We start from the raw sequence: 18,083 nt of genomic DNA on the forward strand, positions 1-18,083 counted from the left end.
TGACTGCAGCCACGAAATTAAAAGACACTTGCTCCCTGGAAGAAAAGCTATAACCAACCTAGACAAAGCAGGGACATTACTTTGCCAATAAAGGTCCATCTAGTCAAAGCTATGGTTTTTCCAGTAGTCAGGTATGGCTCTGAGTTGGACTATAAAGAACGCTGAGCGCCGAAGAATTGATGCTTTTAAATTGTGGTGTTGGAGAAGACTCTTGAGAGTCACTTGGGACAGCAAGGAGATCCAACCAGTCCATCCTAAAGGAGATCAGTCCTGAGTGTTCATTGGAAGGACTGATGTTGAAGCTGAAACTCCAATACTTTGGCCACCTGATGCAAAGAGCTAAGTCACTGCAAAAGACCCTGATGCTGGGAAAGATCGGAGGCAGGAGGAGAAGGGGACAACAGAGAATGAGATGGTTGGATGCCATCACCGACTCAGTGGACATGAATTTGAGCAAGCTCTGGGAGTTGGTGATAGAGTTGGCGTGCTGCAGTCCAAGGGGTCGCAAAGAGTCGGACAGGACTGAGTAACTGAACTGAACTGAGCAAGATTACAGGATATAAGACCAACACATACCAAAAAAGAAAAACATACTGTTATACACTAATAATGAATGGGCAGAAGTTGAACTTTAACACAATACACTTAAAACTGCTCTTAATTAAAAGAAAATTAAACATTTAGACATAAGTATAACAAATTTTGCTGAGGATCTGTATCCTAATAATTACTGAGTTGGCCAAAAAGTTCAAATAAACTTGTAGGCCAATCCAATACAAAATGCTGATGAAGGAAACCAAAGAACTAAATAAATGTAGCAATATACTGTGTCTATGGATCAGAAGACTCAACACAGTCAAGATGTCAGTTCTTTCCAAACTGATATGTAAGCCCAATGCAATTCCTATCAAAATTCCAACAAGGTATTTTGGAGATAAAGACAACCTTACTATAAAATTCACATAAAAAGGCAAAAGACCTAGAAGAGCTAAAATAATTTTGAAAAAGAAGAATTGAAGGGGGAAACATCATTCAACCTGATGTAAAAACTTACTATAAAAAAAAAAAAAAAAAAAACTTACTATATAGCTACAATAAGCAAACAGTATGATATTTACAGAGAGATAGACACACGTACCAATGAAAGAGAATAGATAACACAGATTAGACACACACAAATAGGAATTCAACAGAGACAGTTTTTTAAATAGTGCTAGAGCAAGTGGACATTCACAAGCACGAAAATGAACTTCAAGTTAAATCACATACCTCTTACAAAAATTCACATATCATTGACAAGAAACATATTAATTTATCTTTTGTTACTTGAAAGTATTGAACTGAAATGTTCAATATTCACTTATATAACAAATATCCAGCCACAGGAGTTAGTTTCTGCAAAAATCCCCCAGTCAATAATGTGACAACACAATGGATCCTGAAATTAAATGTAAAAATGTAAGATTATAAAACTTCAGAGAAAACACACAGGAGGTGATCATTAGGACCTGGGGCTAAGTTAAGAGTTTTTTAAAATGATACCAAAAGCAAAGGCCATAAAAGAAAAACACTGATAAATCGAACCTCATCAAAGTTAAAAACCTTTACTCTGCAAAAGACTCTTAAGAGAAGAAAAAGACAACTACATGTTGGGAGAAAATATTTGCCAATGGCATATCCGACAAAGGACTAGTACCTAAAGTATGTAAATAAGTCTCAAAACATAACAGTGAAGAAAATAATAATCCAAACAGAAAGTGAGCAAGAGACATGAAAAGACATGCCACTGAAAATATCAAGACAGCAGGACTCCTCCAAGCACCAACAACCAGCTGCCTTAGGACCTGGTCTTACCTGCCAGCAGGCAAGAACCAGACCCAGGATTCCTTCACTGCACAACCAGCCATACCATGACCTGACCCCAGCCACAAACAGCTGGAAGCCTCTGTACTATGAAAAGCCTGCAAGCTGGCCCCATGTACCAGACTGCCACAGCAGTCAACCTCAACTACATCAACAGGCCCCATGTAGTTCACACAAGGGATACCCCAAGATGATACAATTCTACCAACCTGAGAGGAACGTACTTACTGACTCACCAAGATAACTACTATATTAGGCCACTTATCCAACATCAGGAAATACAATGGGCCTATCTAATACACAGAAATAGAAACAGATAATTAGGCAAAATGAGAGGACAGAGGTTTCAACTGAAAGAACAAAATAAAAATCTCAGAAGAAAAACTAAATTGGAGACAAGCAATTTATCTGACAGAGTTCAAGATAATGCTCAAAAGGATGCTCAGTGAACTTGGGGGAAGAAAGAACACAGTGAATAGTTTACTAAAGATTTAGAAAATATAAAGAAGAACCAAACAAAGCTGAAGAATACAAAAGCTGAAATTAAAACTACACTAGAAGTAAATAAGATGGCAGAGAGAAAAGAATCAGCAAACTGGATGATTGAGTAGTGGAAATCACACAAGCTGAACAGAAAAAGGAAAAAAACAATCTTCATCTCAGGATTTTCCTTCATAGTCCAGTGGTCAAGATTCTGAGCTTCCACTTCAGGGTACATGGGTCTGATTCCTGGTCAAAGTACTAAGATCCTATATGCTGTAAGGTATGGTCAAAGAAACAAAAAAAAAAAGAAAGACTTTGGAAACAACATCAAGCACACGAAAATTCACATTATGGAAGTTCCAGGAAAAGAAGAGAAAAAAGGACACAGGACTTATCTGAAGAAATAATCACTGAAAACTTTCCTGTGCATGTGTGCTAAGTCTTATCAGTCGTGTCTGACTCTGTGTGACCCTAAGGACTGTAGCCCGCCAGGCTCCTCTATCCGTGGATTCTCCAGGCAAGCATACTGGAGTGCATGGCCATGCCCTCCTCCAGCAGATCTTCCCAACCCAGGGATCAAACTCAAGTCTCTTATATTTCCTGCAGTGGCAGGTGGGTTCTTTACCACTAGCACCATCTGGGAAGCCCTGCTGCTGCTGCTGCTAAGTTGCTTCAGTCGTGTCCAACTCTGTGTGACCCCACAGACAGCAGCCCACCGGGCTCCCCCGTCCCTGGGATTCTCCAGACAAGACTGGAGTGGGTTTGCCATTTCCTTCTCCAATGCATGGAAGTGAAAAGTGAAAGTGAAGTTGCTCAGTCATGTCCAACTCTTCGCGACCCCATGGACTGCAGCCTACCAGGCTCCTCCATCCATGGGATTTTCCAGGCAAGAGTACTGGAGTGGGGTGCCATTGCCTCCTCCGCTGGGAAGCCCTAACCTGCCTAAACTTCCCTAACCTGGGTGAAAACAAAAGACATCCAGGTCACAAAACTGATTATCCCAAAAACATCCACACTGAGACAAAATATAATGAAAAAGGCAAAACTAAAAGAAAAACAATCTTCCAAGCAATTTAAAAGGAAAAACAATCAGTTACCTACAAGGAAACTCCCAAAAGACTACTAGATCACTTCTTAACAAAAGCTTTGCAGTTCAAAAGGGAGTGGTATGATATATTTTAAGTGATCAAAGGGAAAAAACCTACAGCCAAAAATACTCTATCCAGCAAGGCATTCAGATTTGATGACGAGTTCATTTTACAAATAAAAGCTAGAAGAATTCAGCACAAGTAAACTAGCTTTACAGTAAAATTTGAAAGTATTTAAGCAAAAAAAGAAAAGATTAAAACTAGAAAAATGAAAATTATGAAATAAAAAATTTCACCAGTAAAGGCAAATATACAGTAAAGGTAACAGATCAACCACTTATAAAGCTAGTAGGAATGTTAAATGACAAAGGTAGTAAAATCATCTATATCAACAGTAAGTAATCAAGAGAAATACAAAACAAAAAATGTAAAATATGACGTCAAAAACATTAAACAAGGGACTTCCCTGGTGGTCCAGTAGTTAAGATCCACCTGTCAAAGGAGGGGACACAGGTTCAATCCCTGGTCCTTGAAGATCCCACAAGCCATGGAGCAACAAAGCCAGCACACCACAACTACTGCACCCAGGCACCACCATTACTGAAGCTCACGCACCTAGAGCCCGTGCTCTGCAAAATAAGAAGCTACCACAATGAGAGGCCTACATGCCATAATCTAGAGTAGCCCCCTCTTGCCACAATGAGAGAAAGCCTGCAAGCAGCAACGAAGACCCAGCACAGTCAAAAGGAAAAAAAAAAAAAAAATGAGGGAAGAAGTAAAAATTCAGGGTTATTAGAATGCATTTGAACTTAAAATCATCAACTTAAAATAAGCACACACATATAAAGGTGCTTTATATAAACTTCATAGTAGCCAAAAACCAAAAAAATCTATAAAACATACATATACCAAAAAAGGGCTTCTCAGGTGGCTCAGTGGTAAAGAATCTGCCTGCCACTGCAGGAGACTCAGGAGACACAGGTTCAATCCTTGGATCACGAAGATCCCGTAGAGATGCAAATAGCAATCCACTCCATTTCTTTCCTGGAAAGTCCCATGGACAGAAGAGCCTGGTGGGCTACCATACATAAGGTCACAAAGAGTTGAACATGACTGAGCATACACACACATACATATCAAAAAAACTGACACTGAACACTAAGGACGGTCAACAACTCATAAGAGAGCAAAAGAAGAATACAACTACAAAAACCTCAAAACAATTAACAAAACTGCAATAAGTGCAAATTTATCAAGAATTGCTTTCAATGTAAATAGACTAAACACTTTAATTAAAGACAAAGAATAGCTGAATGGATGAAAAAAATAAGACCCATAAAAATGCTGTCCACAAGAGACTCACTTCAGGATGAAAGATACAAAAAGACTGAAAGTGAGAGAATGGAAAAAGTATTCGACACAAATGAAAACAAAAAGAAAGTTGGGGTAGCAATACTTATATCAGAGAAATCAGACTTTATAACAAAGACTGTAGCAAGAGACAAAGAAGGAAATTACATAATGATAAAATGATCGATCAAAAAAGATATAGGGAATTCCTTGGTTCTCCAGTGGTTAGTTCGTGGGGTTTTCACTGCTGAAGCCCAAGTTCAGTCCCTGGTAGGGGTCCCACAAGCTGCATGATACAGCCAAAAGAGACAAAAGAAAAAAATATAATAATTGTAAATATATATGCACCTAACATAGGAGCACATACATACATAACACAAATATTAACAGAGATCAACTGACAGTAACATAATAATACTAGGGAACTTTAACACTCCACTTACACCAATGGATGGATCATCCAGACAGAAAATCAATAAGGAAACACTGGCCTTAAAACAATACATCATGCCAGTACTGGGCATTTATCACGAGAAGACCATAATAGAAAAAGACACATGTAACCCAATGTTCATTGCAGCACTATTTACATTAGCCAAGACATGGAAGCAAGCTACATGTCCATTGACAGATGGATAAAAAAAAAAGTTGTACTATATATATATACAATGGAATATTATTCAGTCATAAAAATGAATGCATCTGAGTCAGTTCTAATAAGGTGGATGAACCTCGAGCCCACTATACATACTAAAGTCAGAAAGAGAAAACCAAATCTTGGGTATTAATACATATATATACATACAGAATCTAGAAAGATTGTACTGATGAACCTATCTGCATGGCAGCGATGGAGAAGCAGACGTGGAGAACAGACTTAAGGACACGGCAGGAAAAGGGAAAGGAGAGGGTGGGACGAGTAAAGAAAGCAGCATGGAAACACACACATTACCGCACGTAAAACAGCCAGCCAGTGGGACTCTGCGGTGTGCCTCAGGGAGTTCAAGTCTGTGCTCCGTGACAACCTGGGGGGTGGGGTGCAGTGGGAGGTGGGAGGGAGGCTCAAGAGGACGGGGACTACGCATACCCATGGCTGACTCACACTGATACACAGCAGAAAACACGACAATATTCTCACACAAATATGCCTTGATTAAAAAATACTTTATGTAACTCCCAAATAAGAAAAAAACTATTCTGTCCATCAGTTCAGTTCAGTGGCCCAGTTGTGCGCAACTCGTTGTGACCCCATACACTGCAGCATTGAGTAGGTGACGCCATCCAACCTTCTCAACCTCTGCTGTCCCTGTTATTCAAAAGCAGAATACACATTCTTCTCAAGTGCACAAGGAATATCTCAAGGACAGATCATAAGCTGGGTGACAAAGCAAGTCACTATAAATCTTCTTAAGACTGAAATCAGCTGTTGAGAACAAGAGAGTGGAGGAGTAGGTGGACGGTGGAGAACATCTCTCTCCACGGATACATCAGGAATACACCTTCAGACACAGAAGTGCATGCGGAACACCAGCTGAGAGCAGACAGGAGTACCTGACCAGCGGGAAAGAATATACACAGCCATGCAAAACTTGGTAGGATGAAGGAACGAGGGGGAAAAATAGGAGTGTTAGCAGGACTGGACCTGCCCTCGGTGGATGGGGGAACTGAAGCAGGGGTCCAATCCCCACATTGGAGCAACTGTCTGAGTCAGAGGAGAAACATTTAAGTCTGAGAGTGAAGAAGCTGATCTGTGGCAGCCTAAGTGGGATGAGAATCAGACAGTCCTTGCCGCAGCTATACATACCCTGGATACCGACGCAGGTCCCCAGGAAGGTGCAGCAGCTGGAAGCTGTAGTTTAGGGACTATGGAGCAATCCCAGGGCAAGGGTTGCAGAGAGACTGCAGAAAGAAGTATCAAGGGTATGTGAGGGAGGAGACTGTGGTGGGAAATGCCTGTGGAGGAAAGCTGGGCAGCCATGGAAGCAAGGCAGTACTGCTGAGTCATGCCTAAGGGGTGGAACCAGCCACAGCCTCTCTCTCCCCAGAGGCCAGCATCGGCAGCTGAACAATAGAGAGACTGGCCCACCAAACGCCTGACGCGCTGAACTACAGAGCAGGAGCTCGCCCACAGTGCCCCTTTAAGTGCCCGACACGCCAGTCTACAGAGCAGGACTCCAGCCAGGGGGGCCGTCTATGCGCCTGATGCCCCGAACAGCAGAGAAGCACCCCAAGCAAGAGAGCCCTTTGAGTGCCTGACTGGGCGGAGCTACAAAGGAAGACTGGCCAAAGAGGCCTTCTGATTGCCAGCTACAAGAGGTTCAAAAAGAGACTCTGATAGGGCCATAACTCCTGTGGCTGGGGCAGTCCACTTTGCACTGCCAGGGTCCCCGCAAGCCAAGCAGCTGCACTATCTTCATGCTCAACTCTCACTGGGGCAGAGCTGCCACAGGCAAGAAAAATCTTGCGTCTACACATGCAGGGTCGCTTCGGTCATTTCCAACTCTTTGCTACCTGGCAGACTGTGGCCTGCCAGGCTTCTCTGTCAAGGCGGTTGTCCAGGCAAGAACACTGGAGTGTACTGGGCAATACTGGTCGCCATACCCTTCTAGAGCACTATACTTCCTACCACCCTAGCCGTCAACCCCCCTGAGTACCTGGTGCTACCAGAACCCCTGCAACCCAAGCAGCTGCACCACCTCCACACCTGGCCCTCACTGGGGCAGACCCAAGTCCTCCAGGGCAGCCCCACGAGCAAACCCCAGTGGACGACACACATGCAGAGGAGGAAATAAAACCACAGTTGAAACCCAGGCGCAGTGTGGCTAAGGAAGAAGACCCGAAACCTTCCCACCAGCTGTACAAGCTGCAGATTACATCCACACGATCAACTAGGCAGGCTCTGTGTCTATGGAATATATAAAAAAAACAGTAAAAAAAAAATAATAAAAAAAATAATTAAAAAAAATTAAAAAAAAAAAAAACAGTAAGAGCTCCCACAAAAGAAAATGCACTAGTTCTGATAACTGTGGACATTGGAGGCAAGAACACACAGGAGTAGGTCCAGATTAGAATCTGAGCTGTCCCCACAGCAGGTCCAGAGATCAACACAGTGTTGGAGGGCATCCTAGGGAGGTGAGGTGGACTGTGACTCCCAGCGAGGCAAAGGACTCTGACAGCAGTCACTCAAGAAAAACATTTATTATTCTTATGCTTTGACTTGTTCTATAGATTTCTTTTTGATTTTTGTTCTTTGTCCTTATACCCCTCTGTTGTAGTTGTCGGTGTTGTTGGCACTATGAAATCTAATTAAGCTTTTGAGCTTTTTTTTTCTTCCTCAGTTACATTTTTTATTATTGTAATAAACCTAAATGTTGGGCTTTTGCAGTTTTGTGGAGTTTTCCTTTTTTTTTTCTCTTTAATTTTTAATTTCTTAAACCTATTATTAATTTTTCTACATTTACTCCTTCGTTTGCTTTTCCTACTGTTCTTTTCTCCTTGCAGTTAATCTTTAATGTATACAAATCTTCTTCATCTACCTCTATTTAACTATTCTTTCTTTCTTTTCTTTCCTCTCAACATATTTTTTAGTTTTGTTCCCACTACTTTATTCCCCACTTGGCACCTTGCTTTAGTTTTGTTTTCTGGTATGTGCTTTAGTTAGTCTTGCTCTTAACTGGTAAATATAATTTTTTATTTCCTTTGTTCGCCAGCTCAATCTACTGTGTACTTTATTTTAGTTGGACTGTCTTCACTTTGCTTATGGGTATACATGTATATTCCATTATTTTAATTATTATTTGCCTGATTTTATAACAACCATTTGTCTGGGGTTCATCTTTGGTATCTCGTTTTTGGGTATTCGTTTTAACCTCACTTAATGCCCTAACAAACCACTTGTGGAATCTTCGTTCCTGACCAGAGATCAAGCCCTGAGACTTTGGAGTGGGAGTACTGACTCCAAGAGCCTAGACTACCAGAGAACTAATACTAGGGAGCATCAAATAGTGAGAAGTTTCACAAAGGAAGCCACTTGAATACAAGACTGGGCATCACCCAACCACCAGTAGCACCCTGTGCAGGATGCCTCATCTAAACAACAAACCAAACAAAAATACAAACCCAACCATCAGCAGACAGGATTATCACCTCATTCAGCCTTGCCCATAAGAGGAAAAACAAACAAAAAAACTCAGCACAAATCTCACCCTATACAAAGTTTACACAAACCAGCGGACCAACCTTGAAAGTGAAAGTGAAGTCGCTCAGTTGTGTCTGACTCTTTCCGACCCCATGGACTGTAGCCTACCAGGCTTCTCAGTCCATGGGATTTTCCAGGCAAGAGTACTGGAGTGGGTTGCCATTTCCTTCTCCAGGGGATCTTCCCGACCCAGGGATCAAACCCGGGTCTCTCGCATTGTAGGCAGACGCTTCACGCTCTGAGCCACCAGGGACCAACCTTAATAGGGTAGAAACCAAAAGGAAGAAAGAATTCAACTTTGAAGCCTGGGAAAAGGTGACCTCAAACACAATAAGTTTAAAAAAGAAAAAAATGAAAAGGCAGAGAAATACTACACAAATGAAGGAACAAACTACAAACACAGAGGTCCAAATAAACGAAGAGGAAACAGGCAAACTACCTGCAAAAAGAATTCAGAATAATGATAGTAAAGATGATCAAAAACTGTGAGAACAAAATGGAGAAAATGCAAGAATCAATTAACAAACACCTAGAAGAATTAAAGAATAAACATACAGAGACAACACAATTACTGAAATTAAAAAAACTCTGGAAGGAATCTATAGCAGAATATCTGAAGAAGAAGAATCAGTGAGCAGGAACATAAAATGGTGGAAATAACTTCTGAAGAGCAGAATAAAGTAAAAAGAATGACAAGTACTAAGGACAGTCTCAGAGACCTCTGGGACCATATCAAACACACCAACATTCGAATTATAGGGGTCCCAGAAGAAGAGAAAAAGAAAGGGTATGAGAAAATTTTTGAAGAGTTGAAAATCTCCCCAACATGGAAAACAAAATAGTCAATCAAGTCTGAGAGGCAAAAACAGTGCCATACAGGATAAACCCAAGAAGAAACACGCTGAGACACATACTAATCAAACTAAGACTAAACACACACACACACACAAAAAAAGACTAAACACAAAGTAAGAATATTAAAAGCAGTGAGGGAAAAGCAACAAGTAACACACAAGGGAAACCCCATACGTTTAACAGCTGATCTTTCAGCACAAACTCTGCAGGCCAGAAGGGGGAATGGCAGGATGTATTTAAAGTATTGAAAGGGAAAAATCTACAACCAAGATTACTGTACCCGGCAAGGATCTCATTCAAAATTCATCGAGAAACAAAAAGCTTTTCAGACAAGCAACAGTTATGAGAATTCAGCACCACCAAAACAGCTTTAAAACAAATGTTAAAAGGACTTATATAATCAACAAACACAAGGAAGATCTACAAAATCAACCCCAAACAATTAAGAAAATGACAATAGGAATATATGTATCAATAATTACTTTAAATGTAAATGGATTAAATGGTTCAACCAAAAGACACAGACTGGCTGAATGGATACAAAAACAAGACCCATATATATGCTGTCTACAAAAAAACCACTTCAGACCTAAACACACATATAGACTGAAAGTGAGAGGATACAAAAATATATTCCATGCAAATGGGAAGCAACAGAAAGCTGGAGTAGCAATCCTCATATCAGACATTATAGACCTTAAAATAAAGAAGATAACAAGAGATAAGGAAGGACAGTACATAATGATCAAGGGATCAATCCAAGAGGAAGACACAACAATTGTAAACATCTATGCACCCAACATAGAAGCACTTCAATACATAAGACAAACACTAACAGACATAAAAGGAGAAACTGACAGGAACGCAATAATAGTAGGAGACGTTAACACACCAGTCACACCAATGGACACAGCATCAAAACAGAAAATTAATAAGGAAACACAAGTCTTAAACGATACATTAAATGAGATGGATCTCATTGATATCTTGAAGACATTCCATCCAAATGCAAAGGAATACACCTTCTTCTCAAGTGCACATGGAACATTCTCCAGGACAGACCACATCTTGGGTCACAAATCAAACCTCAGTAAATATAAGAAAATTGAAATCGTATCAAGCATCTTCTCCGACCACAATGCTATGAGACTAGGTATCAATTACAAGAAAAAAGCTGTAACAAACACAAAGATATGGAGATTAAACAATACATTTCTAAATAACCAACAGGTTACTGAAGAAATCAAAAGGGAAATCAAAAAATTTCTAGAAACAAATGACAATGAAAACATGACAACTCAAAACCTATGGGATGCAGCAAAAGCAGTTCTAAGAGGGAAGTTTATAGCAATACAATCCTACCTCAAGAAACAAGAAACACATTGAATAGATAACCTAACTTTACACCTAAAACAACTGGAAAAAGAACAACCCCCCCCCCCCCACCAAAATTAGCAGAAGGAAAGAAATCATAAAGATCCGAGCAGAAACAAATGGAAAGAAATGAAAGAAACAATAGTAAAGATCAGTAAAACTAAAAGCTGGTTCTTTGAGAAGATAAACAAAATTGACAAACCTTAGGCCAGACTCATCAAGAAAAAAAGAGAAGAATCAAATCAACAAAATTAGAAATTAAAAAGGAGAGGTTACAACAGACAATAGAGAAATACAAAGGACTATAAGAGACTAACTATATGGCAATAAAATGCATAATCTGGAAGAAACGGACAGAGTCTTAGAAAAGTTCAATCTTCCAAGACTGAACCAGGAAGATATAGAAATCATGAACAATTCAATTACAAGCACTGAAATTGAAGCTATGATCAAAAATCTCCCAAAAAACAAAAGCCCAGGACCAGATGGCTTCACAGGAGAATTCTATCAAAGATTTAGAGAAGAACTAATGCCTATCCTTTTAAAACTCTTTCAAAAAACTTCAGAGGAAGGAACACTTCCAAACTCATTCTACAAGGCCACCATCACCCTGATACCAAAACCAGACAAAGACAATACAAAAAAAGAAAATGACAGGCCAATATCACTGATGAACACAGATGCAAAAATTCTCAACAAAATTTTAGCAAACAGAATTCAGCAACACATCAAAAAGTTCATACACCATGATCAAGTTGGGTTTATTCCAGGAATGCAAGGATTCTTCAATGTATGCAAATCAATCAATCAATGTAACACACCATATTAAATTCAAAGATAAAAACCATATGATAATCTCAACAGAAAGGCAGAAAAAGCCTTTGACAAAACTCAGCATCCATTTATGATTAAAACACTTCAAAAAATGGGCATAGAAGGAACCTACCTCAACATAGTAAAGGCCATATATGATAAGCCTACAAACATTTTTCTCAATGGGGAAAACTGAAAGCATTCCCCCTAAGATCAGGAACAAGACAAGGGTGTCCACTTTCACCACTATTATTCAACATAGTTCTGGAATTCCTAGCTATAGCAATCAGAGAAGAAATAGAAACAAAAGGAATCCAGATTGGAAAAGAAGTAAAGCTCTCACTGTTTGCAGATGACATAATACTGTACATAGAAAACCCTAAAGATAGAGTCAGAAAAATTACTCAATTTTGCAAAGTTGCAGGATACAAAATCAATACACAGAAATCACTTGCATTTCTATACACTAACAATGAAAAATCAGAAAGAGAAATTAAGGAATCAATCCCATTCACCACTGCAACAAAAAGAATTAAATATCAAGGAATAACCTTAGCTAAGGAGACAAAAGAGCTGTACACAGAAAATTATAAGATACTGATGAAAGAAATCAAAGACGACACAAACAACAGAGAGATTCCATATTCCTGGGTATGAAGAATCAATATTGTGAAAATGACAATACTACAAAACGCAATCTCCAGATTCAATGTGATCCCTACCAAATTACCAAAGACATTTTCACAGAACTAGAACAAATAATTTCACAATTCATATGGAAACACAAAACACCCCTAATAGTCAATGCGGTCTTGAGAAAGAAGAATGGAGCTGGAGGAATCAATCTTCCTGACTTCAGATTATACTTCAAAGCTACAGTCATCAATACAGTATGGTACTGGCACAAACACAGAAATATAAGACCAATGGAACAAAATAGAAAGCCCAGAAATAAACCCATGCCCCTATGGGTACCTTATTTTTGACAAAGGAGGCAAGAACATACAATGGGGCGAACACAGCCTCTTCAATAAATGGGAAAACTAGACAGCTACATGTTAAAGAATGAAATTAGAAAACTTCCTAACACCATACACAAAGATAAACTCAAAATGGATTAAAGACCTAAATGTAAGACCAGACACTGTAAAACTCTTAGAGAAAAACACAGCCAGAACACTCGATGACATAAATCAAAGCAAAATCCTCTATGACCCACCTCCAAGAGTAACAGAAATAAAAACAAAAGTAAACAAGTGGGACCTCATCAAACTTAAAAACTTTTGCACAGCAAAGGAACCTATAAGCAAGGTGAACAGACAATCCTCAGAATATGGAGAAAATAATAGCAAATGAAACAACTGACAAAGGATTAATTGCCAAAATATACAAGCAGCTCATACAACTCAATACCAGAAAACCAACCAACCCAATCAAAAAGAAGGAAAAAGGGCATTTCTCCAAAGAAGACATACAGATGTCTAACAAACACATGAAAAGAAGCTCAACATTGCTCATTATTAGAGAAATGCATATCAAAACTACAATGAGATATCACCTCACACTGGTCAGAATGGCCATCATGAAAAAGTCTACAAACAATAAATGCTGGAGAGGGTGTGGAGAAAAGAGTACGCTCTTGCACTGTAGGTGGGAATGTAAATTGATAGAGCCACTATGGAAAATGGTACGGAGATTCCTTAAAAAAACTAGGAATAAAAGCAGCATATGACCCAGCAATCCCCCTCGGAGGCATATATCCTGAGGAAACCAAAACTGAAAAAGACACATGTATCCCATTGTTCACTGCAGCCCTATTTACAATAGCTAGAACATGGAAGAAACCTAGATGTACACTGACAGATGAATGGATAAAAGAAGTGGTGGTATATGCACACAATGGAATATTACTCAGCCATAAAAGGAAATGAATTTGAGTCAGTTCTAATGAGGTAGATGAACCTAGAACTTATACAGAGTGAAGTAAGTCAGAAAGAGAAAGATAAATATAGCATTCTAATGCATATATATGAAAACTAGAAAAATGGTACTGAAGAATTTGCTTACAAGGCAGCAATGGAGAAAGACATAGAGAATAGACTTGTGGACATGGGGTCAGGGGAGGGGAGGGTGAGATGTATGGAAAGAGTAACATGGAAACTTACCTTACTGTATGTAAAATAGACAGCCAATGGAAATGTGCTATATGGCTAAGGAAACTCAAACAGGGGCTCTGTATCAATCTAGAGGGGTAGGATGGGAAGGGAGGTGGGAGGGAGGTTCAAAAGGCAGGGGTATATGTATACCTATGGCTGATTCATGTTGAGGTTTGACAGAAAACAACAAAATTCTGTAAAGCAATTATCCTTCAATAAAAAAATAAATTAAAAAAAGACTGAAGTCATACCAAACATCTTTTCTGAACACAGTGCTATGAGACTAGAAATCAACTATAAAGAGAAAAACCCCAGACACCACAAATACGTGGAAGCTAAACATGCTACTAACCAACCAATGGAATAACTGATGAAATCAAAGAGAAAATAAAAAAATACCTGAAGACAAATGAAAAAGGAAACATAATGATCAGAAATTTATAGGACTCAACACAAGTAGTTCTAAGAGGTAAGTTTATAATGATACAAGCCTAACTCAGGAAACAAGAAAAACTCCACACAGCCTAACTTTACACCTAAAAGATACTAAAGAAAAGAACAAACAAAACCCAGAGTTAGCAGAAAGAGCGAATAAATAACAAAATTAATGAAATAAAGACTAAAAAACGAATAGAAAAGATTGATGAAACTAAGAGCTGGTTTGTTGAAAAGACAGACCAAACTGACACACCTTTAGCTACATGCACCAAGAAAAAAGAGAGACACTACAAATGAATAAAATCAGAAATGAAAAAGGAGAATACAAAGGATCATAAGAGTTTACTCTGAAAAACTATACAGGAATAAAATGGACAATCTAAAAGAAACAGAAAAATTCCTAGAAATGTACAATTTCCCAAGATTGAATCAGGAAGAAAAACAAAACTTGAATAGACCAATTATCAGTAATGAAATTGAGTCAACAACCAAAAAACTAAGAATTATCAAATGTCTAGGATCAGACAAAAAACAACACCCAGCTGTAGATGTGACTGGTGATAGAAGCAAGGTCCAATGCTGTAAAGAGCAATATTGCATAGGAACCTCGAATGTTAGGTCCATGAATCAAGGTAAATTGGAAGTGGTCACACAGGAGATGACAAGAGTGAATGTCGACATTTTAGGAATCAGCGAACTAAAATGGACTGGAATGGGTGAATTTAACTCAGATGACCATTATATCTACTACTGTGGGCAGGAATCCCTTAGAAGAAATGGAATAGCCATCACAGTCAACAAAAGAAATATAGTACTTGGATGCAATCTCAAAAATGACAGAATGATCTCTGTTCGTTTCCAAGGCAAACCATTCAATATCATGGTAATCCAAGTCTATGCCCCAACAAGTAACGCTGAAGAAGCTGAACGGTTCTATGAAGACTTACAAGACCTTTTAGAACTAACACCCAAAAAAGATGTCCTTTTCATTATAGGGGACTAGAATGCAAAGGTAGGAAGTCAAGAAATACCTGGAATAACAGACAAATTTGGCCTTGGAGTACAGAATGAAGGAGGGCAAAGGCTAATAGAGTTTTGTCAAGAGAACGCACTGGTCATAGTGAACACCCTCTTCCAACAACACAAAAGAAGCCTCTACACATGGACATCAATCAGATGGTCAACACCAAAATCAGACTGATTATATTCTTTGCAGCCAAAGATGGAAAAGCTCTATACAGTCAGCAAAAACAAGACCAGGAGCTGAGTGTGGCTCAGATCATGAACTCCTTATTGCAAAATACAGACTTAAACTGAAGAAAGTGGGGGAAAACACTAGACCATTCAGGTATGTCCTAAATCAAATCCCTTATGATTATACAGTGGAAGTGAGAAATAGATTTAAGGGACTAGATCTGACAGACAGAGTGCCTGATGAACTATGGACGGAGGTTCGTGACATTGGACAGGAGACAGGGAGCAAGGCCATCCCCAAAAAACAGAAATGCAAAAATGAAAATGGCTGTCTGAGGAGGCCTTACAAATAGCTGTGAAAAGAAGAGAAGCAAAAAGCAAAGGAAAAAAGGAAAGATATACCCATTTGAATGCAGAGTTCCAAAGAACAGCAAGGAGACACAAGAAAGCCATCCTCAGTGATCAATGCAAAGGAATCAAGGAAAACAATAGAATAAGAAAGACTAGATATCTCTTCAAGAAAATTAGAGATACCAAGGGAACATTTCATGCAAAGATAGGTACAACAAAGGACAGAAATGGTATGGACCAAACAGAAGCAGAAGATATTAAGAAGAGGTGACAAGAATACATAAAATAATTATACAAAAAAAGATCTTCATGACCCAGATAATCACGAAGGTGTGATCACTCACCTAGAGCCAGACATCCTGGAATGTGAAGTCAAGTGGGCCTTAGGAAGTATCACTACAAACAAAGCTAGTGGAGGTGATGGAATTCCAACTGAGCTATTTCAAATCCTAAAAGATGATGTGAAAGTGCTGCACTCAATATGTGAGCAAATTTGGAAAACTCAGCAGTGGCCACAGGACTAGAAAAGGCCAGTTTTCATTCCAATCCCAAATAAAGGCAATGCCAAAGAATGCTCAAACTACCACACAACTGCACTCATCTCACACGCTAGTAAGTAATGCTCAAAATTCTCCAAGCCAGGCTTCAGCAATACATGAACTGTGAACTTCCAGATGTTCCAGCTGGTTTTAGAAAAGGCAGAGGAACCAGAGATCAAACTGCCAACATCTGCTGGATCATCAAAAAAGCAACAGAGTTCCAGAAAAACACCTCTTTCTGCTTTATTGACTATGCCAAAGCCTTTGACTGTGTGGATCACAGTAAACTGTGGAAAATTCTGAAAGAGATGGGAATACCAGACCACCTGACCTGCCTCCTGAGAAACCTGTATGCAGGTCAGGAAGCAACAGTTAGAAATGGACATGGAACAACAGACTGGTTCCAAATAGGAAAAGGAGTATATCAAGGCTGTATATTGTCACCCTGCTTATTTAACTTATATGCAGAGTACATCATGAGAAATGCTGGGCTGGAGGAAGCACAAGTGGGAATCAAGATTGCCGGGAGAAGTATCAATAACCTCAGATATGCAGATGACACCACCCTTATGGCAGACAGGGAAGAGGAACTAAAAAGCCTCTTGATGAAAGTGAAAGAGGAGAGCACAAAAGTTGGCTTAAAGCTCAACATTCAGAAAACTAAGATCATGGCATCCAGTCCCATCACTTCACAGTAAATAGATGGGGAAACTGTGGGAAGAGTGGCTGACTTTATCTTTTGGGGCTCCAAAATCACTGCAGATGGTGACTGCAGCCATGAAATTAAAAGATGCTTACTCCTTGGGAGAAAACTTATGACCAACCTACACAGCATATTAAAAAGCAGAGACATTACTTTGTCAACAAAGGTCCATCTAGTTAAGGCTATGGTTTTTCCAGCAGTCATGTATGGATGTGAGAGTTGGACTATAAAGAAAGTTGAGTGCAGAAGAATTGATGCTTTTGAACTGTGGTGTTGGAGACTGTTGAGAGTCCCTTGGACTGCAAGGAGATCCAGTCAGTCCATCCTAAAGGAAATCAATCCTGGGTGTTCATTGGAAGGACTGATGTTGAAGCTGAAACTCCCATACTTTGGCCACCTGATGCGAAGAGCTGACTCTTCTGAAAAGACCCTGATGTTGGGAAAGATTGAAGGCAGGAGAAGGGGACGACAGAGGATGAGATGGTGAGATGGCATCACCTACTCAATGGACATGAGTTTGGGTAAATTCCAGGAGTCAGTGATGAGGTGGGCTGGCGTACTGTGGTTCACGGGGTCGCAAAGAGTTGGACATGACTGAGCGACTAAACTGAACTGAGGATCAGACAGGTAATTCCCACCATTTAAAAAAGAGCTAATAATCATTCTCAAACTATTCGA

General features: G+C 39.5%; 1 protein-coding gene and 1 long non-coding RNA gene across 15 annotated transcripts in view; both read right to left on the reverse strand.

Annotated features, from left to right (window-relative positions):
- The window catches only part of DCAF6 (DDB1 and CUL4 associated factor 6), a 179,441-nt gene that overhangs the window by 146,323 nt on the left and 15,035 nt on the right, over window positions 1–18,083 (reverse strand). The window lies entirely within an intron of this gene.
- LOC122429613 lies at window positions 529–9,143 on the reverse strand. Its single transcript, XR_006266069.1, has 3 exons — window positions 8,654–9,143; window positions 2,092–2,094; window positions 529–540 (listed from the first exon to the last, which is right to left on the reverse strand). It is a non-coding gene; the product is annotated as an uncharacterized LOC122429613 (long non-coding RNA).

This window comes from Cervus canadensis, chromosome 2 (assembly GCF_019320065.1).
Source record: "Cervus canadensis isolate Bull #8, Minnesota chromosome 2, ASM1932006v1, whole genome shotgun sequence".
Classification (NCBI taxonomy): domain Eukaryota; kingdom Metazoa; phylum Chordata; class Mammalia; order Artiodactyla; family Cervidae; genus Cervus; species Cervus canadensis.